Source organism: Cervus elaphus, chromosome 2 (assembly GCF_910594005.1).
Source record: "Cervus elaphus chromosome 2, mCerEla1.1, whole genome shotgun sequence".
Classification (NCBI taxonomy): domain Eukaryota; kingdom Metazoa; phylum Chordata; class Mammalia; order Artiodactyla; family Cervidae; genus Cervus; species Cervus elaphus.
In genome coordinates this window covers 33238760-33265903 of record NC_057816.1, presented here as the reverse complement: position 1 = coordinate 33265903, position 27144 = coordinate 33238760, and the positions used below count along the sequence as shown (strand labels likewise).

The 27144-nt window shown below is 47.2% G+C and overlaps 1 protein-coding gene across 9 annotated transcripts in view; it reads left to right on the top strand.

Annotated features, from left to right (window-relative positions):
* TENM4 (teneurin transmembrane protein 4) overlaps positions 1–27144 on the top strand; it is an 826321-nt gene that overhangs the window by 165274 nt on the left and 633903 nt on the right. For 8 of the 9 annotated variants that reach the window (XM_043875712.1, XM_043875709.1, XM_043875688.1 and 5 more), the window contains exon 2: positions 2120–2175. The exons of the other annotated variant lie outside the window; for it this stretch is intronic. The gene's annotated coding sequence lies outside the window, so the exon portion shown is untranslated. The remainder of the gene's footprint in view (positions 1–2119; positions 2176–27144) is intronic. 9 annotated transcript variants of the gene reach the window in all.

The following is a 27144-nucleotide window of genomic DNA, read 5'->3' as shown; positions in this document are numbered from 1 at the left end:
GGCTATAGAGAAAAGAGGAAGAAGCAAAGAACTCAGAAACATTTAAAAAATTTTATTGGAGTATAATTGATTTACCATATTGTGTTAGATTCAGGTGTGTAGCAAAGTGGATCTGTTACACATATACACATAGCCACTCTTTCTTATATTCTTTTCCTATGTAGGTCTTTAGAGAGTATTGAGTAAAGTTCCCTGTGCCATTCAGTAGGTCTGTATTAGTTATCTATTTTATATATAGTAGTGTGAGATGGGCTTCCCTTGTAGCTCAGTCAGTAAAGAATCTGCCTGCAGTGCAGGAGACCCGGGTTCGATCCCTGGGTTGGGAAGATCCCCTGAAGAAGGAAATGGCAGCCCACTCCAGTATCCTTGCCTGGAAAATCTCATGGACTACATGGTCTGCATGGGGTCTGCATGGACAAAGAGTCGGGCATGACTGAGCAACTAACACTTACTTACTTAGCATGAGAAGATCTTTTAAAAATCCATTAAACATAGAGTTAAGTAAAATATGTCAATTGATTTGGAAAAATCAGTATGTGGTAGTAGAGGTGAGACACTGATGTGGTAAAAATCGAGAAAGTGGTTCCAACGTGACTGCAGCAGGCCTTGAACAGATGGCCAAACCTCCCTGTGTTACCATTCTATCCCCTGTAATATCTCCCAGGGTGGTTATGAGGAGCATAAGATAATATCCATAGATATCACTGGCTCACTAGCTGTCACACAGTAGGGACTCAAATATATGAGTTTCTTCCCCTTTTCCTTAGCCTCACCTTTCTAGGTCGAAAGTGATCTCTGAGGGATCACTGATCCAGTGCTTTCAATGCAGGGGGCTCAGGATCAGTGCCTGGTCTGGGAACTAAGACCCAAACGCACTGCAGCATGGCCAAAAAAAATAAAGCAAAATAACAATGAAAGTGATCTCTGAGAGTGGCCAGACTGGCTCCCTGACTCTCCAGATGAGGTAATTGAACCCTGATTGGGGAAAGACCAGCTCCTAAAGTCACATGCTCCTAACTCCACTGGGCTCAGGTGTGTGCAATGCCTGGCAGATATGACCACAGGCCTGAAAGGTCTTGGGGAGACTGACAAAAGGCATGGGAATGCAAATGAGTTCATTGTGCAGGCAGCAGTCGTGGTGGTGGGGAAGGGCTAGTCATGATCTGAGTGGTCCTTCCCAGCGTAGTACATCTTCATAGCCCCTGCTTTGCAAAATGGTAAACTCTGTAATGGTAAACTCTATACTGACAAAAGTTCATATAGTCAAATGTATCGTTTTTCCCGTCATCATGTATGGATGTGAGAGTTGGAAACCATAAAGAAAGCCAAGCACCGAAGAACTGATGCTTTTGAACTGTGGTGTTGGAAAAGACTCTTGAGAGTCCCTTGGACTGCAAGGAGATCCAACCAGTCCATCCTAAAGGAGATCAGTCCTGAATATTCATTAGAAGGACTGATGCTGAAGCTGAAACTCCAATACTTTGGCCACCTGATGCGAAGAACTGACTCATTGGCAAAGACCCTGATGCTGGGAAAGATTGAGGGCAGGAGGAGAAGGGGACGACAGAGGATGAGATAGTTGGGTGGCATCACCAACTCGATGGACATGAGTTTGAGTAAGCTCTGGGAGTGGACAGGGAAGCCTGGCATGCTGCAGTCCATGGGGTCGTAAGGAGTCGGACATGTCTGAGTGACTGAACTGAACCGAAACTCTCTGCAGAGAGGGAAAAAATCTGGAAAAATACCCCCAAATGTTGGGAGTGTATTATATAGTAGTATTTTTCTTTGTTCTGTTTCTCCTGGTATTCATGCTTGCTTCCATTTTGACATCTATGAAAAATAAAAATAAATGCTAAAAATATTAGAAAGCTGAGTTTTCTGTACTGCAAGTTGGGAGATGTTGATGCACTTCTTAGCCTGTAACTATTATCACACTTCATTTTTTGACTATCACAATTCAGTTTTGAAATAATTCTCTTCCAGCTCCTAATCATCAGCAACTTCCCCAGTTACATGGGATCATAAGTGGTTTGTAACCAATATTGTGTATAAAAACCTGTGATGCCTTTTAGTCCAGTGGTCTCAAGGGATTGATTGTGATCATCTTCTTGTTTTGCAGATGGAAAAACTGAGAATCAGAGAGGGCTAGTGATCTCTTGGACACCTGGTCAGTAGGTAAGTGATAATGCTGAAAGTGAGCCTGAAATAAGATCTATGTCTAGTCTCCATGATTCAATCTCTGCAGGCCTGTCTCTCCAATCTTGCAATTTTTCTGATTTGTGCAATTCAAGTTAGGAAATAAGATGAGTTGGTCTGAGCCATTTGGGTATTATTTGCACTTGTGGTTTCTGTTTGTTCCCACTGTTGAGTTGGAATGTTTAATAAGTAGCTGTATGAAGGCTTCTTAAGGATCTCCTGGCCCATACTGGGAATGATAGTGATCTTGAGTGGCCTTGGCCTGCAGTGGCTTGAAGCAGGGTTTCAGTTCCTGATCAGAGATTGAGGTTGGGCCACGGCCTGAGAGCACTGAATCCTAGCCAGTAGACCAGCAGGGACCGTGGCCAGTGACAAGGCTATGGCCCATCAGCTGGGTAGAAATGAATTTCCACATGGAGATGGAAAGTAGTGAGGCAAGTAAAGTCTTTATTAGAAGGAACAGGAGGACGGTACATGTGGACAGATACACAGGCAGGCTCAGAGAGAGAGATTTGCTGAGTTGCGCCCTGGTGGTGGTTTGAATCACTTTTACGGGGCATGTCTTCCTGGTTTCCTTTGGCCCATCATTTTGCTTTGCCTGGTTCTGAGTCTGCATTTGGTATATCTCAGGATCCTCCCCTGTGTGCGTGCCCATCTCTTAACCAAGATGGATTCTAGCAAAGAGGCTTATGATCATTTGACATCACTTACTCTGAGGTGATACCCCATCTCTTTTGACCTCCCAGGAGCCTTTATGCACATGTGTAGTTGGGAAGGTCTCCTTGACCTCGAGAATGAGGAGTATGTGGTCTTTTATCTCTTATCTGGGCAGGGCCAGGCCTCCTCCATCATCTTCCTTTTATGGCGTCTCTGCTATTAAGGAGTTTTTATCCACAGGAGAGAAGCTGTGCAGCCTGGAGCCCAGCAGTCTCCTGCCTCAGTAGGGTGGGTTAAAACCTGGCCCCTGCTGTGTGCCTAATGGGACATCATTGCCCCTTCTTCAACACACGCAAGAGTTTGGTTCATGGAGAACAGAGAGCCTTGCACCAGGGGCGTCAGGAGGTCGGGGTTCCTGTCGCACAGCGAGCTGCTCTGTGACCTTGAACAAGCCACTTAACTTAGGGATATATTCTTTTTTTTTTTTTTCAAACTGTTTTTCCCCAGAATGTGTGGTGCTGGCCTCTGTGCCAGGCACTGAGGATAACAAGATAAATACAACACAAGCTTTGCCCGGGAGGCACTCACAGCCCAATTTATGAGCTCCTCCATTTCCTCATTACTGTCTGATCATGAGAATTTCTAACATCTGCTTTGGAGCTTACAATCTCTAGGGCATTTTGTGATCTTCCCCGAAACACCATAAGATGGAAAGAAGTTGTTATTGCCATTTTGCCAAGGAGAAAACTACAGCTCAGAGGGTTGGCTGAGGCCATACAGTGAGTGAGGCTTAGAGCTGCCCTTGAATCTAGATATATTAGCTCCCAAGCATTTGTTTTCAGTTAACAGTAAACTGCCCCACCAATGGTTTTCACGTTTGAACGGGTATTTTTTGTATACCCTGCCCCTCAGCAGGGACTAAAATGTTGGGGAGATCAGCAACCAGAGGGAACCTATGCTGGAGGAGAGATACTTCAATGCAAGGAGTACTTTGCTGCATCTAACTGGATATTCCAGAAAGCAGTGTCTTCTCTGAGAGTGAGTCAGCCTTGGACTCTGGGTCTGCTGATAATCAGAGGAAGATATGCTGCAGTGCCAGGGTCGCCTCCTTCAGGAGACTGTGATCCAGCGTATCAGAGAGAGCCCTCCATGGGCCAGAGGGGCACAGCACCCCCTCTTCTGCGGGACCGTACTGAGTGCTGTTGCCTCCCACCAAAGCTTAATGATCCTGGGAGCTTCTGCTTTTGCAGAGTTGCCTGGCCTCGGGCAAAACGTGGAGACTTGATAGGGATTAGAGGCTGTGCTGTTTGTTTGCGGGCATGGCAGCTTCTGGAGCTGGAAGCTCTTGGACCCCCTCACAGTCTGGAATTTCAAAGAGTGCGTGAAGCACCTCAGAGACCGGGCCTGCCTTTTCCGTTTTACAGTGTGTGTGTGCACTGTGAGTTGTGGCCGTCTTTGATGAAGACCTACTAGCGTGTGTGTGATGTCTGGGAGGTGCAGGATTTGTGGCAAATGCGTGCGTGCCTGTGTGGGGAGTGAGGTTCATAAGGACATGTGCGCATGTGTGTGTGTGTGTGCACGTGTGTATGTGTTTAATCCCTAGGAAGCAATTCTCATATGAAAAAAAGAAAACACGGGTGTAATTTTTCAACAGGACTCAGAAATGGGCTTTTAATAAGCATCATTAAACTCTTTGATTACAAGGGGAGGCCAGCCGTTCTTTCATCCTGGCTTGGATCACACAGCTCTCCCTTGCTCTGTTCTTAGGGGTCAGATGAGAACTCCTACTATTCATACTGGTCTCTCCAAAGCGCCCCCTCCCCTCTCTTGCCCTCCCTGGCCCCTGCCCCTACACGGTGCTTTCTGATCTCTCCGCTTGGACCTCAGCACAGACAGGGCTGGTGTCAGGACTGACAGATGATAGCCGCGGGTACGCCTGGAATCTGAGCGTCCCGTGTCTCGCCCTGTCCCAGCAGGCAACTTTAGAGTCTTTGTTTAGAAGGTGCTGAGGCCAGAGATCCGGGGCCCCTTCCTTCCCCCCAGGGTCACTTATAGCCACCGCCACCCAGCAGGACTGTGAGTGCGTACAGACCCTTTCCTGCATGGATTGGGTTTCGCCTTGTCTGCCACGGGAGGATGAGAAGCGGTGCTGAAAGGCAGGTTTCTCTCTGAACTGAAAGCACTCCGCCAGGTCTCCGAAGGAAGCTGGTTCCCAGAGCGATTATCTTTCCTGAACTGAGAGCAAGGTGCTCCGTTGACAGGAAGCTCGGTAGGCTTAGCAACAGGCTTATCAGACTGTGCTGCAGAAATGTTCATTGGTGTCAACAGGTCTGGGTTTGTGCAATCCTGTTTTCCTCTGTGCACAGGCTCTGTTCTGGGACTGGTGTGTTCTGATTTGCCCTGGTCCTTCTCAGAGGCCGTGCCCCCCATAGGGTGTGGAGTTCTGCCTCAGTTGTCTTTGTTCACCTCACAGGACCCAGCCTGGGGTTCCCTGGCCTGGGGCTGAGTGTGCAGTGTTTGTGGTCCTAATAGAAGCCACTGGCTCCAGGCAGCAGACTGGTCCTGGGTGGGGTATTCCTGCCTCAGTTGATATATCAGGCCCTCATTAGAGTTCTCTTACTGCACTACCTGTTCAGTTTTTCTGTGCCTTGGTTGGTCTTGGAGGGTCTGCCCTGTCTGAATTAGTCTATCAAGTTCTTATAGGGCCTTGGGCTTCCCTGGTGGCTCAGATGGTACAGAATCTGCCTGCGGTGTGGGTAGACCTGGGTTCAGTCCCTGGGTGGGGAAGATCCCCTGGAATAGGGAATGACTACCCACTCTAGTATTCTTGCCTGAAAAATCCCATGGGCAGAGGAACCTGATGGGCTGCAGTCCATGGGGTGATAGAATCGGACGTGACTGAGCAACTATAACCACACCCCCACACACACACTGAGTTCTCACCAGCAGCTTTTTTGCAGTGGCCTACCTCTGGTCCCTAAGGCCCTGGTCATTGGCTCAAAACTGGTTTCAAACCAGACAAACCACTGGACATTAAAGTCCTGCTACACCTCCCGGGTGCATGTGCTGCCGTGACCTTGAGGCTGACGCAGCCAGCCTTCCGGGCTGTGGCCACAGCCATCCACTGTCAGTTCTCCAAATACCCTCAGGCGTTGCTTTAAGGGACATCCGTTTTATTAAGAATCTGCTATGTGCAAAGCTCTGTGATAACATATTAGATATGTTTTTCTAATTTTATACCCATTTTCCAGATGGGATAACTAAGTTTCAAAGACATTAACATACTTGTAATGCATAAGTACTCAGTGATAATGCTAGGACTTGAACCCAGGTGTTTGGATTAGAAAACAGAAAGTCTCCATTTCTGTAAAGCATATAGCATACAGTGGCTAGCAGAAAATGGTTTTCACCTATTAGTGATAGTTCTTTTAAAAGTAATTTTTTTGATAAAACATTCACTGCTTTGCACCCTAATTGATGGTTCTTCTGTGGTCCTCTCCCACTGGACTGTGAGTTTCTTGAGAATAGTAACTGGAGCCCCAGAGTCTAGCAAAGTTCAGGATTTAGAGCAACTGATCAATAAATGTTTGAATGATTAACAATAGTCAGAATACCTCCTTGTGCGGGTTGTTGGCTATGTGCCAGGTGAAGTGCCAAGTGCTCTGTATGTATATTATTTTGTTTAATTGTTAAAACAACCCTGTGAGATAGACACTATTATTATAATATTCATAATAAGGAAAGTAGAGGCTTGAAGAGCTTTGGGTAGCCTTTCTAGGTCATACAGTTGCTCAGTGGCAGAGCTGGGAACGGGACCCTGGCCCACTGCCACCTGTGATGTCCTGTCTCGTCCAGATGCTCTGGTCTCCCCCGGATGTCCCAGCATCCCTCACAGCCATAGCCGATGCCCCGGGCTCCTCCAGTGACTTCCCATGAAGCTGTCACTCAAATCCAGCGCCTGTTCATCCAAATCCATGTGAACTCTCCATCCAGAAGGGGCAAGGCTGGGGAGGGGGCCACAGTCACATGCGAAAGACAGTGTGAAGAGCCACTAATAAAACAGACAAGAAAAGGGTTTCCTTCCTGGAGAGTAGACCATCTGATTTATAAGACACAAGTAGGGGCGAAGTCAACATCAAAAGGTACAAGCTTCTGAGAACAGTGGTGAAGTGTTTCAACAGCATTTTCTGGGGCCGTCTCTTAGGCTCAGCAAGGAGGCTGCTGCAGACTCATGGCAGGGGGTGAGGTCAGGCGAGGGGAAAGGCCTCGGTCCCTTGATCTCCGGGGAGGGCCTTCCCTTCTGAGACCTTCCCACAAGACCTCATGAACCGATGATTTATTTCATCATGGGGAGTTCATCTTATGCAAGGCGAAGAAATGGTACTCCGCCTTCATTGCCACAGGATAATCGGCCCTTTGTGACTCTGTTCAGAGGGGAGCAGGAGCATGTGCTTTTAGTGAATGTGAAGGAGTGGGGAGAAGGATTTAGGCTGGGAAAGAAAGGCAATTGCAGCAGCCCTGGAGGCTGCCTGGGTGGGACTAGGATTCTGACTAGTCCCACTTGCCTAGGGCCCGCTTGGTGTGAATCCAGGAGTGTTCTGTGTCCTGGGACTCCAGGGAGGTCCACGGGTGCCTCATCTAAATGCTACGACAGAACCGCTGCTTTGGGAGACCACACGTGAACACTCCCTGGCCAAGAGAAAAGTAAGCAGCGTGATGGCATGGTGACACATCAGTTAAAGCCTTCGCGGACATGTCTTTGGGTGGCTGAGGGCTTCGCAGCTCTGAAGCCTGGCCCTGTGCACCCCGAAAGCAGTGGCAGTACCGGCTCTTGCAGCTAGGTCTTGAGGGAACTTGGTCTTTTCCCCACGGCAATGATTTTTAACCATGCTCTGCAGAGCCCTGGGGCTTTAGTAGAATCCTCTCTGAGACTTCCTCTGGAGACAGGCAGATGATTCCCTGTTCGCTTCTGGAAGCCTGCCTTGCTCATCCTCCTCTCTCTGTTGGCTCGTTGGACTTCCTTGTTGCCAAGACCGGTGTTCAGCTGGATGCACTCCATGACCGCGCCATTTGTTTACGGCCAACATTTGCTCTCATTGGCCATTGTGTCTGTTCGGACTGGTTGCTGTCTGTGCCATATCCATCATTAAATATTTTGAATGTCACTCCCGCTTGCAAGCGTCCCCTTTGTGCAGAGCCAGAATGCCCCATACCAGCTGCATCCCAACACGGACACATCGTGCCAGCCCCCAGCCTGTGAACCATAGGCTTCACAGAACCAAAACGGTTTTGCTCTCTTTGAGAAGTGCGTGTCTGAACTTCCTCATTCATCCTAGGGTCACAGAGCCACCTGAATGTCACCAGCCCACTTGGCCACGTGAGACTTGATGATTCATCTAACCCTGCCCACGGCCACCAGAGCAGAAGCCCTGATTTTGCTGCCATTGCAGACCTGGGAGCAGGAGCTGGGCTTTTTCATCCCAGGCCCTGGCAGATAGCAGGCTTTACTGCCTGCCTGTGGATATGATTCCCAGACTCACTCAGCTGTGCCTTTCCGAACAGGCTGCTTTCTCAAATGAGCAGGATGTGCCAACTTTTCTGGCAGAATTCCTTATGAACGTTTGTTCTTTCCTTTCCCCTTGTCTTGGGGGGGAAAAGAAAAAGGCAAAAGAAATGGCTGAAGAAACATTCAATAAAAGTGCATGCATTTGAGATGCAGGCAGACCACAATTTATATCCAGGCTCTGTTCCTGATTAGCTGTTTGACCTTGGGGAAATGGCTCAATCTTCTGGCCTCAGTTTCCTTATATGTAAGGTGGGAATGTTGGGGAAAAAAATGACAACTACATTATCATGTGCCTGGCAGAGCTGTAAGCATTTACCTGACCCCCTGAGGTAGGGAACCCTATCCTCTCCTCATCTTACAGATGAGGAAATTGAAGCACAGAGTGATGGAGTGACTTTTCCAAGGTTACACAGCTAAATGCCGAAGCCCATACTCAAACCTAGGTGGTCTGACTACAGAGCCCACGCTCCAGACTTCCCCAGCTCTCTCTCAGGGCTGTGTGAGAACCGGGTAGCTCCCAAGTAACGTGACTGGCATTGAGGATGCTCTTTTTATGAGCTAATTTTCTTCTTGTTCTGTGTCCAAGAGAAATAGAAGAAAAAAAAAATCTTTCACTGAGTACTACTGTGTGCTGGGTACTATACTGTGTACTTTGTATTTGTTATCTTATTTAAATGTACTGTTTCCCTTTTTATTAATAATATTGTTCCAGGCGTACAGATGAGGGGACAACAGAATGAGCAGCCCTGACAGGTAGTGAGCTCCCCATCAAGGGGATGATACAAGGAACAAGGTGACCTTTGTCAGGGCTGTGGTGGGGATTCTAGCCTTGGATTTTTGGATTTTTCTTTTACATGGTACTATTCATTGCTTGGTCCAGGATCTGATCAGTTCCCTGGGTTTTGCCAAAGTAGAAAGAGTGGATCAGAGGAAGTCCCTTGAGCTGTTTCCAGTGTTTTCTAGAAATTATACACCAACCCTAAGCGAGCAGCAGAGGCCAGTGAAGTAGTTTCTGCCTGTGTCTGGAATTTATATGTTTGGGAATTAAGAAACCCAGATTCTAATATAAGCTCTGCAATTCTTTGGAAAATCATTTAACCTCTCTGTACCTTTTGTTCAAAAGAGATATAATAACTTTAAAGTGTTTCTATGTCTAAAGAGTAACACTACATATAAGTTGAAAGTGTCATACCAATAAGATTTATTAGCATATATTGTCCCTCTTCCTGGTAACACCTTCAATCTTTAACTATTCCAAAAAGTGAGTCAAGGGAAATGCTATCTCTTCTAGGGCTAGAGCCCAGGAGGAAGAGAGGCTGAAAAACGAGAGAAATATAGCCAACTCATCATTTTTAGTTTAGAGAGCCTCCAAGCCTAAAGCAGAACCTCTAACACAGGGAAGAGAGGGAAGAATGGAGAACTTATCTTTGAGTTTCCTTGCAAACAAAGGGAAAAGGGAAAGCTGATGGATTATGTGTCCTCAGTGGCTAACACTGAGTCTTTGTTGAGGAGTAAGGAAGCACAGAGGACAAGCTATCAGCTAGGCAGACAGAGGCAGAGCTTGTCCAGGAGTGGCACATGTATAATGTATTGACTTGGCTTCTGGAACCAGACTCTGGGACAGAGATTTGTGTGCAGAAAGTTTACTGGGCTTGCCCTCGGGATCAACACCTGTCCGGGAGTAAGGGAAGTGAGACTGGATCAAAGGAGGAATTGGATGGCTTCCCTGGTGGCTCAGATGGTAAAGGATCCGCCTGCAATGGGGGAGACCTGGGCTCGATCCCTGGGTTGGGCAGATCCCCTGGAGAAGGGAACAGCTACCCACTCCAGTATTCTGGCCTGGAGAATTCCATGGACTGCACAGTCCACAGGGTCACAAAGAGTCGGACACGGTTGAGCAACTTTCACTTTTACTTTCATGTCACAGCAGAGGCATTGGCCGATCCCCCAGGGAGCTCTGGTGCTGGGACAGTCCTTCAGTTCCCTGCACTGTGTCAAGAGGAGTTGGCCTTACTGCCCTCAGCAGCAGCAGCAACTGGGCAGGGCACCTGGGTGAGGCAGAGGTGCCCAAGGGCACCTTGGGCAGAGGACCGTTCTTGGAGAGGGACTCCACCGAGAGCTGTCAGCAGGCAGAACCAACAGTGCCCAGAGCTGGGGGACCGAGTGCCTCGTCCTGAGAGTGCCTCTGAGCAGCACATCTAAGCATCCTTTGCACATGGCGGGCAGGCTGGGCTGCCCTCTTTCCTTACATGCCACTGCACACATCACTCATTAAAACGGTTCAGATGTGGCCTCAGAACTTTTGCAGATACTGTACTCTGGATAAATGTTACCAACCAATTGGGATTGGCTTGTGAGAAGGAACCCGCGGCTCCCTTTGGCCCCTCCATCTGTAGGAGACATTCAGTGATGGTGTAGTAACGAGCCTCCAGTGTCATGATTGCTCTTTCAAGATTGGACAGTAGGCAAACCTTAGACAAGTTCCCTGACATGACTAGTGGAAAATGTGATTTTTTAAATATGTTTCCATGTTATTCCCTTTGACCCCATTCCATTTATTTGAGCTCTGCCTTCCCTGGTAGCTCAGACAGTAGAGAATCTGCCTGCCAATGCAGGAGACCTGGGTTTGATCTCTGGGCCGGGAAGATCCCCTGGAGAAGGAAATGGCAACTCACTGCAGTACTCTTGCCTGGAGAATTCCATGGACAGAGGAGCCTGGTGGGCTACAGTCCATGGGGTCACAAACAGTCAGACACGACTAAGTGACAAACACTTTCACTTTGTTTTTCTTTTATTAAATGCAGTTTTCCCCATGATTCTTTTCCTTTTCTTCTCCTTCTCTTTTTAAGTTTGTTTAAATTATGTTTTACTACATACTCCCTTGTCATCTCATCCTTTTTTATTTTGACCATCATCCACTTCAGACATCCCTCCTTCACCCAGGTCACTTGCCAGACCTGTCCATCCGATTTGCTTCTCTAGTATCCAGAACAACAATAAATGATATCCATGCTTAGCCCACAAAGAAACAGATGCTTGGAGAGGTTAAGGTATTTTTGAAGATGAGACATCTTGCAAGAGACTGGGGGAGTGCTTTATCTTAGGTCTGTTAACTCCCAAAGTCTGTGTCCTTTCTTTCTCCCCCTTTGAGATATTTGTCGAGGTGATCTCTGGATGACTCCAGGTTCTCCTATTTGAGTCTCGACTGGCTGAGAATTCTACAGACCTCAGCTGTTAATCCTGTTGGCCACTGCAGAGTGAGGGGGGCCACCCTGCACCACTGGGTGGGTGGTGACCCTTCTGCTTTCCCTGAATGGGGTAACGGTAGAGTGCGGTGGGCAGCCTGGCCCCTGGGCCCACCAGCTGTCCTTGTCATTGAATTCTGTAGATGCTCCAATGGTGGGGAGCCTTTGGGATCATAAACTCACTGTCAGGGTCGATGGGATGGGGCTGACACTGAAGCCAACAAATGCCTTGTTGTGACTCTTGATAAATGAGACTTCAGTTGGTCCAGCTGGCCACCTGCCAAAAGCCCGGCAGCATCACTGAGGACCCACCTGGGTCTCTGCGCCGAACGCTTATGCTCTGATCTGTCGTCCGCCTTCACGGAAGGTGCATTTGGTAAAGGAAGATTTTTTTGCTTTTAACTGAGAGCTGGTTCCATCAGAACCAAAAGGCTGTGGTTAAAGAGCATCTGCCGAGGCTCCTGTTCTGTGCCAGGTATGAAGCTAAGCCCTCGGAGGTACAAAAATAAAGCCTGTGTCCCCACCCCCTCACCCTTAATATGTGGGCTGGTGTTTTTTAACGACTGTGTGAACGGAAGATGCGGGCCCCCTACCACCTCCCGATGCTGTAAGGCTACTGTGCTGTTATGGTCTGTTGCTTGATTCTGCACTCTGTCCTAGAGACTGTGACTTCTTTGAGCAGAGAGGACCTTACGATCCTCAGAGTGAGTGGAGAGACTGATCTGAGTCCTCACTCCTCTATGATACAGGTTTTCTGTGTGATCTTGGACTGGGCACTTGACCTCTCTGGGCCTCAGGGTTGCCTCCACGTCATTGTGGAATGTAGCCACTGTAACACCTCAGGTGTCAGGGAAGCACCTTTTGTAGTGCCCTGTACACAGTAGGCGCTTTATAATTATATCATGTTTTCCTTCCTCACCCCTACTTCCTTACTTAGCAAGATCAGTGGAGAAGTTTCACTGGACACCCATGACCTCTAGAGCAGGAGAGTTTCCTCCGGCTATGCTTCCAGTTTGCACTGGATAATCCAGGGTTGAAGGGATCTTTGGTCTCCATCTGGTACCCTTTCTCACTGCACCCCAAGGGAGCAGGGTACATCTTCACCACCTCCTACCAGCCCTGACTTGCAGAGGACTCCTTCATCTTCTCATTCTTCACCACCACCCCAATATTCCTTCTGAGTGGGATGTCACCAAGATTGCTCAGAAGAAAAGGTGGCTATGGCAAGAGGAAAGGGTCCCTGTGCCAGGAGCTGGAGCTATGGAAACAGAACACTCTTTTGCCCTCTCTAAGACTTGAGTCTTCTTGTTTATAAAATAGGTAATAATACTTCCCTTGTGGGCACTGCCTGAGGATGGCATGTGATAACACACGAGAGCAGGTTTTGAGACACACACATGATTTGTGGTTATGGATGGCGTCTTTCCTCGTGAGTTTCCACCTCTTGGTCTGGCCGTCTCACCAACAGCTCCCAGTACAAGTTGCCAACTTATCTGGACTATGCAGATAACTCTCCAACAAGCTGTTTGTGGAAATCTTTACTATGACCCATCCCAAAGAACTTGTTTTAGTTATTTATGCCTATCGACATGACTAAACTCCGAGATATTTAAGAACAAGGTCTGGTCTTAATTCGTCTTAATCTCCAGGAAGTAAGAGATTGTGTCATCCCTGTTTGAAGAAATGAAAGTTGATGAACACTGGGTATCCATTACATATCCACCCTGGGCATGTACGGTCTCATGTAATCCTACAGCAACTCTAGGAGGCTGATCCTATTCCACTCTTGAGAAGAGGAAATTGAGGCCCAGAGAGGTGAAGCCACTTACTCAAGAGCACACAGCCAGTAACTAGCAGAGTAGGGATACCACCTTCAGAGCCCTAGACTCCAAGTCTAGTCCTCTCTATACTGAACTTGCTTGTTCACGCTCTCTCCTTTTCATATTTTATTGCCCAAACATCATTAAAACAACAATAACAGGAAAGAAATAAAATTACCTTCCATTTCCCCACTTGTAGCAAGTCAGCTGTTTTCCATTTTTCCGCATCCCTGCTGTCTCTTTTTTGCATATATTCTTTTTTAATAACAGCATTATTAAGATAGGATTCACATGCCATAAAATTCACCCTTTTAAGTTGTACAATTCAGTTTTTATAGAATATTTACAGGGTTGTGTAACCATCACCACTCTCTCATTTTAAAACGTTTTATTACCCCCAAAAGGAACCTCATCCTCATTAACAATCACTCCCCATTCTCTGCTCCCCCCATACCTAACCCCTGGCAACAGTTAATCTACTTTCTCTCTCTAGCCATTGCCTATTATAGACACTTATATAAGTAGAACCATATAATATGTTGTCTTTGTGCCTGGTTGATTGTACTTAGCATGCCATTTTCAAGATTCATCCATGTTCCAGTACTATATACTTTTCTATGGCTAATAATACACCACACACACACACACACACACACACACACCTCATTTTGTTTATTTGTTAGTTGATGGATATTTGGGTTATTTCTACTTTTTTGCTATTATAAGTAATGCTGCTATGAACATTTGTGTACAAATTTTTGTGTAACCATATATTTTTAGCTCTTTGGGTTACATGCTGTAAATCACATTGCTAGGTCATACTCTATGAGAAGTGCATTCAGGAACTGCCAGTCCATTTTCAAAAGTAACTACACCATTTTACAATCCCACCAGCAATGTATGAAGTTCCCGATTTTTTCACATCCTTTCCAACCCTTTTCATTCTCTCTCTTTTTTTAGCCATCCTCCTGGATTTGAAGTGATATCTCATTGTGCTTGATTTATGGACTCTCGTTTCTGTTTGATTAATCTCTGTATCTATTCTGATGCCAATATCAACCTTTGATGCTTTGATTACTGTAACTTCAGAGTAAGTTTTGACATTTTAGAAAGTGTATGTCCTTCAACTGTGTTCTTTTTAAAAACTACTTTGGATATTCTGTGTCTCTTGCATTTGTATATGAATTTTAGAATCCACTTGTCAATTTTTTTTTTTAAGTTACCTGGGTTTTCAATAGGGAATGCATTGAATCTGTAAATCAGTTTGGGAATACTGCCATCTAAATGATATTGATAGCTCAGGCAGTAAGGAATCTGCCTGCAATGCGGAGGAGCCAGGTTCAAAGACCTGGGTTCAGTCCCTAGGTTGGGAAGATACCCTCGAGGAGGGCATAGTAACCCACTCCAGTATTCTTGCCTGGAGAATCCCATGGACAGAGGAGCCTGGTGGGTTACAATTCCTAGGGTTGCAAAGAGACATGACTAAAGCGACTTAGCACACACACGCCATCTAAATGATATCAAGTCTTCCAATTCATAAACGTGGTATATCTCTCCTTTTCTGTGATATTTTATAATATTCAATATTATTATGCATATGACATATAAAGAATTCTTGCACTTAATAAGAAGTCTTTAACTTTAAAAAATGTATTCCTAACTATTTTATTCTTTTTGATGTTGTTTCAAATAGAATTATTTTCTTGATTTCGCTTTTTGACTGCCCATAGCTAGTATATAGAAAACAAATGATTTTTGTACATTGATCTTATATCCTGCAAAAAGAACTTGTTTACTAGTTCTAACAGTTATTGTGCATTTATTAGGATTTTCTATATATAATATTTTGTCATCTATAAGTAGAGAGAGTTTTATTTTTTCCCTTCCCTAAACTGGATGCTTTTTTTTCCCCTTTTTCTTGACTAATTTTCCTGACTAGAACCTCCAGTACAATGTTGAATAGAAGTGGTGAGAGTGTATACCTTGTCTTGTTTCTAATCTGAGGGGAAATGTTTTCAACCTTTCACCGGTAGGTATGATACTCTGCAAGATCTTCAAAGATAGTCTTTGTCAAGTTGAAGATTCCTTGTATTCATTGTCTTGTACTTTTGTCATGAAAGGCTGCTGGATTTTGCCAAATGCTTTTCTGTGTCTATTGACAGGATTGTGAGATTTTTCTCCTTTATTCTCTGAATGTGGTGTATTACACTGATTGGTTTTATATGTTAAGCCAACTTTGCATTCTTAGGAAAACCCCACTTGATTATAGTGTATAATCGTTTTCATATTTGTTGAGTTCAGTTCACTGGTACTTTATTGAGGAATCTTATGTCTATAATCATAGTTTGGTTTTGTTTCTCTTTTTCCTTGTGATATCTTTGACTGATTTTGGTGTCAGAGTCATGCTGACCTCATAAAATGAGTTGAGAAAGGCTCATCATTCTGTGTTTTCCAAGAGTTGATGCAGGATTTGTGTTAATCTTGCATCTTTTTTTTTAAAGAAGTTTAAAAAGTCATGATGAGGACAAAACTTACGACAGCTCACAGTTATGCCTTATCGTGTTGGATAAGTCTGTGACCCCAGAAACTTGATGTTAGTTGAAAGCCTGAAAATTTCCCTATGAGTAGGAGAGTGGGTCTCCTGTCATTATGTCAGCCAAGGCAGTCAGTGGGAAATGGGTGGACAGATAGACATGGCTCCTGCCTTTTTCTTTTTCTTTACTGTCTGAAACATTTCTGCACAAATGGCTGGATGAATACACCACTGAAGCAAAAGCTTCTCCTCTGAAACAGCAGATTGGTCTCTTGGCCACACGCTGAACAAGACCTATGCTTATACCATTATCTCCCCTGGAACCCACCTTTGTCCTCCTAGAAAATCAAAATGTCCACACATATATTATTAATACCTTGGCATCCATGGTAACAAAAGAGTTGAGTGTTTATTTCTGTTGCTTTTTAAGATTTGAAAGTGAGGAAAGACTACTCCTGATTGAAATTGCTTGGGACAAGAAACAAGAGTTTGAGACTTTACTATGTTGTAGGACAGATACTGATGCTGTTCAATCCCTCAGCTTCTCTAAAGATAAGACACTTCGAATGTTGGTCATTCAGTCATGCCTTCAGTCACTTCATTAATTCATTCAGCAATTCCATACTGAGCTCCTTTTCAATGCCAGGCCCTGTGCTGAATTGTCAGGACACACAGATGGGAATGAATTTCGATTCCAGGGGAATACCCAGTCTGGTGGGAAAGATCAGACTCTAAGCAAGCAGTTACTACCATGCAAGATCATGATAATTGCAGAAGCATAAAAGAAGGTCACAGGAATGTAGAGGGTGAAGACACCAGGGGTGTAGAGTGTCAGAGGAGATATGGTCCACAGGAAGCTGGCAGGATGTGTAGGAGCTGGCCTGGTGCAGGCCCAGGGAGAACCAGGAGGTCACTGAGAGCAGTGTCTCCCCTTTCAGAGTCATTCACCAGGGCTCAAAGGAACAGCACTGAAAAATGACTTGGAGAGACCCCAGGAGGCAAATCCCAAATCCAAAATGCTTGTGTGCTTTTTGAAGAAGTTGCACTTTATCCTGGAATGGGAAAGGTCTTAATGACTCTGGACCTTTTCTACACAGCAGGCCACGAGTGCCAGAGAAGCAGAGCTGAAACTGCATCTGATAGGAGCAGAAGGGTCTAGACCTTGGAGAACTGTCCCTGAATGGAAAGAATGCAGGTCTCCTAGAGTCTTTCATCCAGCATCCCCCACGTCCTAGACTTTCTCTTCCCTTCCATGGCCCTAGAAGAACTGTCCCAGCTCACTAGGAGGTCAGACTCAAAATTATTCAATTCTGATCCTGACTCTTATCTCCAAGCTGGGGTGGATAATACTAAATCACATCACGCTTATTGGTAAAATAGGGACATTGATGCCTCCTTCCTATGGTTGTTGTGACAGTGAAATGAAATAAAGGGCTTCTAAACATCCTCAGAAATCTCCACTTCAGGCTAGACCAAAGATGTGCCAGTCTGTTATGAAAGTAAGAGCAACATTGTTGAGTGCTCACAGGCCTAGGTTCAGATTCCAGTGCACTCTCTGGCTGCTTGACCCTGGACAAATTATCTAACTCTATGAACCTCTACTTCCTCCTCTGTGAAATAAAAATAATCACAGTACCTCTCTTTTGGGATTGCCTTGAGAAGGATGTAACAGCCTGTGGTGACATCCCCAGGCACATCAAAGGTGCTGAAGAATTGCCTTTTGAATCTGAATGTGAACAGGAAGCTCTGCTCCTCCTGGAGGCTCCTGGAGGGCTGGGCACACATCTCCCTCTTGGCTCTGCGTGCAGAGCCTAATATAAAACTGTGCTCAGCATCTAAAGACACTCCAGTGTTTCTGCAGGTGAATTTACTTCCTCCTCTCAATACAGGTTTCTGTCCAATTGAAAAAAGAACTGACTGTGACCTTTAGGAAATACAACTAAATCGATAAAGAAAAGGGATTTTTAAATCATCTCATTTTATATATTTATTTTGCTGAGTGGACTAAACAGGTATTGGTCCTTAAGGGACCAATTGCTTCCTTAAGGGAGGAGAAAGAGCTCGCAGCTCTTGCTTCCACGGACCTGGTGTGGCTGCCCCAGTTTCTCCAGGCAAACGGCAGAGCAGTATCTCTTGTGCATTGAAGAGTTAGGAAGTTTAACCTGAGAGAATTGTGCCCTTAATGATGTTTCCTACCCAGGGGCCTCTGGAGAAGAGAGCTTTGGGAAAGTTAAGTGGGACAGGAGGCTGCAGGAGCCACCTGCCAAGGGGCAAGGGTGTGGCGCGATGGGAATTACAGCCTCGACTGTGACCCGGGGGAAGGCACGTGTGGTTGCAGGAGCCCGAGAAGCTGGCTGAGTACAGTCTGTGCCCTAGACTCACTTCTATCTCCAGTCTGGAATCCATACTTGGCATTCCCTGCTTCTTCTGTCCCCCACCCCCAGATGAGGCAGAGGCTAGCTACGGGCCTCAAAAAAGCCCATAATCAAGCCTGGCAGCAATGGTACCCACCCCCCTGAGAACCCAGCAGCGTCACTTACTGAGTGCCGGACTCTGGGACGAGGGAGATAGGGCTCCCCCTCCTCCACCCAGAATTGCTCACTGCTGGGGGTCAGCTGCAAGAGGCTGAAGGAATGTCTTCAGGGTCCCTGTGGGGAATGCAGTGAATCTGTGCAGAGGAAGAGGGAGAGGTGGGGAAGGACGGTGAAAGCCGTGGCAGAGCAGGGGAGATTTGATGTGCAGTCTTGAAGGATGAGCGTTCACCAGACAGAGAAGGAAGTGGAGGGTATTCTTGGAGGAGGGGAAGTTTGCACAAAGGCTCTGAGACCTGATGGACCTGGAGAAATGGAGAGAAGTTTGTTGGAACAGGAGCAGTGAGTGAAGGGTAGACATGCTGTGGAGGACAGTTCTGCCTGGTTAGGAAGCATCCTGTGGGCTGGACTGTAATGAACTTGGGCTTGAGTCTCTGGGAAGTGGGGAGGTGAGGTATATTGACCATGCGAGGACAGCCTGAAATAGCCCTGAAGTTATACGCTAATCATCTATGAAGCACTACCCACACATCTATGAAGTGCCCCCACCTTGCTGGGCTCAGGGGATCTAAGAACAGAAACAGACTTGGGCTGAGGAGGTTCATTCTCTGTCTTCCTGCCCGCTGCTGTCTCTTAACACCATCTGATCGTAGCCCCTGTCCCGCTCACAAGATGTTATGCATCTTCAAATCTGTCCTTCATCTTCTGCCTGGAGCACTCACTCCAAGATCTTCTGGCCAGAGGTGAGGAGGAAAAACTTTGAAAACGAACCTGCTGAGACTTTGGAGGGGTGGGGGGTTGCCTCTGGAGCTGATGCCTAGAAGGGAGTCTTCAGCCTGGAGGGACCATCCTCCCTTGTCCCAGTAACAAGGTCTCCGGACCCTTGCAGGGCTGAGCCGCAGTTGAGTGCCTGTGTGTCTGGGAACTCTGCGGGTGGAGATGCGTGTGCACGTGTCTGCCCTGGGGGCATGTGTGTCTGGGCCCCCATAGGTGCTTGCTGGATGCATCTGTGTTCCTGGACCCCGTGCACCTGTCTGGGTCCATGAATGTTGGCAAGCCTGTGCAGTTTCCCTTCAGGCTCTGTTTGTTTCCGTGAGGATGTGGAGCCCCTGTCTCACCTCGGAAACAATCCTGTTGTTTGTGATTTCCCGATGGTGACAGTGTCACCGCGCCTGCCTGTCACTTGTGAGCACACACGCGCACACACAGCCAGCAGCTGGTTCTGGGGATCCCTGAGAGACTGCCATGGGCTACTCGAGTGACTCACTAATGGGCTTCCTTCCTTCCTCGGAGAAGCGGGTCCAGGAAACGTCTCTGGAAATTAAATTTCAGTATTGGTTTAACTTCAGTAAAATACAACAAAGATGAAGTGGCAAGGATTTGGGAACTTCCTCTGACTCCGCTAGGTGGAAAAGCTCCTCCAGAATCGGAGTTTGGGAAGAGAATCCTTCCATGAGGTTCTGGGGAGCTTTCAAGCAGGTCCTGGTTTTGGTCCTGAGCCTTCCATCAAAATGCTGACAGTGAGACCAAGCACCCTAAAGGGTGCATTTCTGCAGGTGCCAGAGAATTATCCAGCGGTTATGAGTCAGTTTGTCCCACCATTCTCATTTTACCAGTGGAGACAGGCGCTTATACTAGAAACTTTGTTTCTAGCCTCAGCCATCTTCACAGACTCCTTTCTTAGTGAATGGCATTTCCATCCTCTCAGGCAACACCAGCTCCTAAATCTCCCTGCTTTAAACCCTCGCTGTAACAAGGTGAGAAAAGAAGTAATTGAACGAAATCAATACCTACTGTTCCCCCACCCACATGTTACGGTCACTCATGCACTCTCTCCAATCTGCCTTTTCTGTTTCTCTTCTCTGAGTGTGTCTGAGATGCCAAGAGGACCTCATTTCTGTTAACACTGGCTGAGACAGAGTTTGCTTTTATTGGTCTCTTTTACTTTGTTGAGAGGCATCGCTAGACAGTGAGCTGAAGTCTTGTAGGAAGGTGTTTTTGGGGGCCTCCTGGTCAATAACATATTCAGTTTTCCCTTGGCCCCCACCTCATCCCCCTGCCCCCCCCCCCCCCGCCACTTGCTCTTTTCAGACTGCATTTCTCAGCAGGAATGGTGATAGTTCAGTTCAGTTCAGTTCGGTCGCTCAGTCATGTCCGACTCTATGCAACCCCATGAACCACAGCTCACCAGGCCTCCCTGTCCATCACAACTCCCAGAGTTTACCCAAACTCATGTCCATTGAATCGGTGATGCCATCCAACCATCTCATCCTCTGTCGTCCCCTTCTCCTCCTGCCCTCAATCTTTCCCAGCATCAGGGTCTTTTCCATTGAGTCAGCTGTTCGCATCAGGTGGCCAAAGTATTGGAGTTTCAGCTTCAACATCAGTCCTTCCAATGAACACCCAGGACTGATCTCCTTTAGGATGTACTGGTTGGATCTCCTTGCAGTCCAAGGGACTCTCAAGAGTCTTCTCCAACACCACAGTTCAAAAGCATCAATTCTTCGGCTCTCAGCTTTCTTTATATTCCAACTCTCACATCCATACATGACTACTGGAAAAACCATAGTCTTGACTAGATGGACCTTTGTTGACAAAGTAATGTCTCTGCTTTTTAATATGCTGTCTAGGTTGGTCATAACTTTCCTTTTAAGGAATAAGTATCTTTTAATTTCATGGCTGTAGTCACCATCTGCAGTGATTTTGGAGCCCCCCAAAATAAAGTCAGCCACTGTTTCTACTGTTTCCCCATCTATTTGCCATGAAGTGATGGGACGAGATGCCATGATCTTAATTTTCTGAATGTTGAGCTTTAAGCCAACTTTTTCACTCTCCTCTTTCACTTTCATCAAAAGGCTCTTCAGTTCTTCTTCACTTTCTGCCATAAGGGTGCTGTCATCTGCATATCTGACATTATGATATTTCTCCCGGCAATCTTGATTCCAGCTTGTGCTTCCTCCAGCCCAGCGTTTCTCATGATGTACTCTGCATATAAGTTAAATAAGCAGGTGACAATATACAGCCTTGACATACTCCCTTTCCCATTTGGAACCAGTCTGTTGTTCTATGTCCAGTTCTAACTGTTGCTTCCTGACCTGCATACAGATTTCTCAAGAGGCAGGTCAGGTGGTCTGTTATTCCTATAGCTTTCAGAATTTTCCACAGTTTATTATGATCCACAGAGTCAAAGGCTTTGGCATAGTCAATAAGGCAGAAATAGATGTTTTTCTGGAACTCTCTTGCTTTTTTGATGATCCAGCGGATGTTGGCAATTTGATCTCTGGTTCCTCTGCCTTTTCTAAAACCATCTGGAAGTTCACAGTTCACTAAATTTAGTATTGCCAAAGCCTGGCTTGGAGAATTTTGAGCATTACTTTGCTAATGTGTGAGATGAGTGCAATTGTGCGGTAGTTTGAGCATTCTTTGGCATTGCCTTTCTTTGGGATTAGAATGAAAATGGGCCATCAAAGTAAAGAAGACCCTCTTCCCTGCCATGAAATGCAACACAGACTCCAAAGGCCAGGACTTAGCCTTTGGTGTCCCTTTCCTGGCACCCCACTTTTCCAGACCGGAAGCTGAGGTTCAGAGAGGTTTGACCAGTTACTCCAGGTTGGCCTAATGGAAGCAGTCCTAGAGTTCAAGTCCCTTGACTCCAAAGTCAGTGGTCTACTTATCTGACCCCAATTACAGACCACACAAAGGGAGCCAACCATACTATTTTCAAATTCTGGCAGTGTTGAAGCCAGTAGCCCTGACAGTGTGATCAAAAGCCCAGGCTTTGCAGTTCCCAAGACCCGGGTTCACATCTCGTCTTTATGTTGACCAGCTGTTATTCACTGGGCCAGTTACTGCCTCTTCTTTGAGCCTCAATGCCCTTATCTGTAAGATCGGGACAACGGCCGTTCTACCCTCTCATAGGGCTGTTGTAAAGAGTCGAGGAGATGCCGTGGTTGCAGTCCTTAGTGGTGTCCCTGGCTCAGGGTAAATGATCAACAATTGTTAGTGCCCCCTCCATCTGGAAGCTGACAAATTCAATTAACCAGAACCGCCCCCCACCCCTGCTTCCCAAGCCTCTCTGTTCAGAGACTCATAAATCTTGTGTTGGAACAGATCTCCATAAATCATCTGGCGCGGCCCCCAGTTACTGCAGCCCTCGCTGTATTTGGCTCAGTGTGGTCCCCAGTCTTTTGCTGGCTCAGCCTGCCTTACTGTAAGCAGCAGAATTCCCACCAGCGCAGCCAAAAAAAAAAGGGAATAATGCTATCAGTGGATTCCACAAACGTGCTAATATTAGCTGGGCCGGAGGAGAGGGGATGTGCCTATATTTAGAATCTGTGTCTTCAGCCCTTTCCTGAAGCAGCAGAAGTTGGGGGGGATGGAAGAGAGGAGTGTTTGCAGCCAGCTGACCCCACGAGGCAGGCAGAGCCGCAGTGCTGGTTCTCCCTTCATCTCTCCTTGGGAAGTGCGGGGAGCAGGGAAGAGGGCTGGTGGGGAAGGAGGGTGACCCGAGAGGGTGCCCCACGGAGCAGCATGAAGTGTGATACTGAGGTCCCATCAGGAGCCAGCGTGGTTGGAACTGGGCCATGGAGTCAGACGTGCATGGTCTGTAGCCTGCTAGTCTCAGAGGGTGTCAGGGAGGGATTCTCCTGGCCTGATCCTCCTAGAGATGGGAGGACCCAGGTGTGCCAGGGCGCTGGGCTTGGACCAGCGGAGAGCTTCAGAGACTGCAGAATCTGATACGTCCCTTCGCACAGCCTCCTCCCACAGAGGGTCTGCCTTCGCCGTCTCTGCCTCATAAACTCATCTCAGGGCTTTGCTCCAGTCCTTTTCCTGTAAACACGTTCTCCTCCCCGGAAGCCCTGCCAGCCCCTGGAGCGCTTGTGTGAGAATGAGGAAAAGACACATTTTCTCCAGACAGACACAGCCCTGCACCAGGGCACACAGCTGGGAGGGCAGAGTGGGAGCCAGGTTTCGGGTCTCATTCGCTTCGGGGTGGACGCCCTTGTGCAGGGCACAACCTGACTAACCACACGTGGCCACCCTGACACTCCTCCTGCACACGGGTGTGCGTCCCCACGTGTGCCGTGCACAGCCTGACCTATCTTGCCACCGTGCTCTGTGACCAAATGGGGGCCATAACAGGGGACTTGAGCCTTGGCAGGTGAGTAAAATGGCCAGACTAGCGGGATGATCCCCAGCAAGGAGCTTCCTTACACAGGGTCTCAGTTTTCTCATCCTTCCAATGTGGCAGGTAAACTAGATGATCTCCAGGCCTCTTTCAGCTTTGCAGTCTGTGTTTCTGCTCATTTTTAGGTGGCATAGTGACGGTATAATCAGAAAAGCATGTGTGCTCTGCCCTTCCCCCAAATAAAAGCCACATGATCCAGGGAAACAGAAGTTACTTTTGATTTATTCACTGTCTGGCTTCCCTGCCATTTGCTCCCTTCTGCTGGAGTCTTAGGCTGGACCAGAAGGCCTGTCTGTGCGGGGTGCTGAGGCTTACCTGCCACCCAGGGAACACCAGCCTCAAATCTTTATTTTCCCTCCGGCTGTTTCTGCAGCTGTGGTGCTGGGATGGGCCCAGGTCTGGAAGGTTCACCCAATAAGCCCCGGGGAAACTTTTTAAGTCTGCAGCCATTTCTGTGCAGATTTCCTAGTATCACATCACCATCTTGAAATAGTTACCAGACTGCATTTTCTATCTTCCTTTCTCCATCTTGGAGAGATAGGTAAGAACCGGAGAAGGCCTGGGGGATGGAGGCAGGCCAGCAGGAGAAGAAAGCTCAGGGTGTGAGTACCTGCTTGGCAGAGCTGTGTTTCTGTCGATGGGTTTTGCTTGTTTGTAAGCTATGGGGCAGCAGCGTCCTCTGCACCTGCAGAGGGCAAAGCAGAGAGCCGGCCTGGGCACAGACGCACACGTGCCTCATGTTGCCTGGGGGCCTTCTGTGCACAGACATAACTAGAGAGCAGCCAGACTTTCCAGGTGATATGTTTGCATGTGGTTTGTGACTGAGAGGCTGAGGCATCAAAAAAAAAAAAAAAAAATGAAAGGATTGCAAGCATACACACATACACAGACACACAAATACACGGCTCACCCGTAACCTGCAGCTTCAAACTTCCTGGGTCATTGTTTGTTCCCGCAAATAGATTGTAATGGCAATTTTTAGAAGCAGAGAATGTCGAGGCTGGAAGCAAGGTACCAGATTATTGAGTCTGGTGGATTCCAAACTTTTATTAGCCACCTAAGCCTCTCTTCATAGGGTATTTTATAGGGACCCACAATGTATCAGGCTCCCTGGTGGCTCAGAGGGTAAACAGTCTGCCTGCAATGCAGGAGACCTGAGTTCAATGGCATGGCAAACCACTCCAGTATTCTTGCCTGGAAAATCCCATGGACAGAGGGCTACAGTCCATGGGTCACAAAGAGTGGGACTCAACTGAGTGACTGACACACACACAACATATGAAATAGAGGAAAGCAGGATAAAGTAGGGAGAAAGGAGATGGGAGGGCTCTAGACCCCCTTGAGAATGGGAAGAAAGACACTGGGTTCTCCCAGCTCCAGAGGGAAGTACTCTGGGCCAAGCTCACATCCACATGAATGGTGGGACCTAGAATGAACCCACAGCAAACCATGGGGAAGGTCATCACCGCTGAACTAAGATGAAAATACCGCTTTCCTCTGTGATCCAAAACCAGCGTCTTTCTACTCCATCAGGCTGCCACTCTCACATGGTTAGGCTTTTGCTCCCGTAATTTACAGTAGAATCATCGAATGCCACAGCTGCAAGTGCCAGCTCAGTGGTTCGTAATCTCTCCTCTGCCAGTTCTGGGGTTTCAGCAGAGGATGGGAGGGCAGGTGGGTGGGATGGGCGGCCCGGGGAGCCCTGCCCTCCACACTTGGCCAGACTAACTCCCCTGTTACCTGATTTCCAGAGACAGACTCTGGAAAAATATGATGGGGATAGATGGAGCTTCTTTAAACAAAGAGAAGGCCAGAGAAATTCTCCTAAAGTCTCAACTTCCTCAGATGAGGAAGTCAGCAACCTGACTTAGTTGACGCCGTGGAAAGAGGCTTAACTTTCAAAGGCAAGGAATTAAGGGAGCAAAACCCCTGTATCTTCAATCTGCAGGAGGAGCGTTTGTCATCCATCCTAGCCTCGGCGAGCCTGGGAGAGCAAAAGGCTGATGCCTCCTGCGAAAGACCCTCTTGGGGATTAAAGAGCAAATCCGGTCCCACATGGCCAGCGGCACCCTTCTGGTTTTTGTCCTCTGCCCCTCTACCAGTTAGACACTGCCATTTGACCTGTCAGTTTCAAGCACTGTTGACCTCAGGTGACTCCCCACTCCTAAACACACACTAGGGTCCCCCTTCTGACAACACCTCCAGTTTACCACACCTGGCCATCTCAGCCCCATGGACCCTTCACCTTTCTCCCTGCCCACAAGAATACTGAGGCCTGCAGAGGCTGTCGAGGGGGGAGGCAAGCGATCTTTCTTCTCTTCCACTGGACATTGGAATGAGCAGAGCTGTGCAAACCCCTAGCTCTGCCAGTCTGCAGCCCCTGGAGAACAAAGGTCTGCTCCTGTCTCGGATCTTTGCAGGGGTCTCCTTAACCTGTTGTTTGCATGGTTTGTTCCTGGCATTAAATCTAATAAGCTCAGCATCTGGTGGTTTGATCCTGAGCTTGTTTGGGAAGGTTAGGCCTTTACAGGACATTAACAAGATGCTTGGGGAGCTCGTCTCAGCCTCAGGAGCCCTAGCTGGGCATGCTTGCAGGGTAATTTACCCTCTCTGAGCTACCCTTTCTTCCTTTTAAAATTGAGAAGTATAAAGAAGACTGTTTTGCGGAGGAATTAAAATAATAGCGGCACTCAGTAAAAGGCCATTCCTCACCCTCAAGTAAAGCCCAAGTCTCACAACTCCATGTAATTTGACACAAATCAGAGCTTGGCGTCTTCTGCCTCAGAGTTCTGTCTGCCACGGTACTCTCCAGGGGCAGAGGGAAGCTTTGACCATATGTCCTCGATGTAAAGACACTTGCAGTTTAACATTTTACCATCTCTGAAATTGAGATGCATATTACAGAGGCATGTCAGAGTTTAACTGGCCTTGTGGTTGAGGTTTGTCTCCCTGCTTTCTTAGTGGCTCATTTAGTAATGATGTGTCTCATGACCAGAGCAGTTGTGATTGATAGCATCTTTGGTGTGATGAAACTGGGTGTTAGGTTCTGGTGTCATGTTCCTGGTGCCAGTCTAGACCGGTTTACCTCAGTTGCTTAATCTGTGCAACAGCCTTGCAAGGTAGGGTAGAAGAACGCTCCAAGCAAGCGTCCTCAAAGCAGTGTGTGACTCTCTCCACTTTACAGATGGAAATGTTGAGGCTTCAAGAGGTGAAGGGACTTGGCCAGGATACAGGTTTGTTATTAATAAGTTGTGGAATCAGAATTTGAGCTGAGGACTGCCTGACTCTAAGATCTGTGGATAGGTTGGTAGGTGTATAGAAAGGAAAATCTAGTTTCTTTTGTTGTTAATTTATTTCGTTCAAGTATAGGTGATATACAATGTTGTGTTAATTTCTACTGCACAGCAG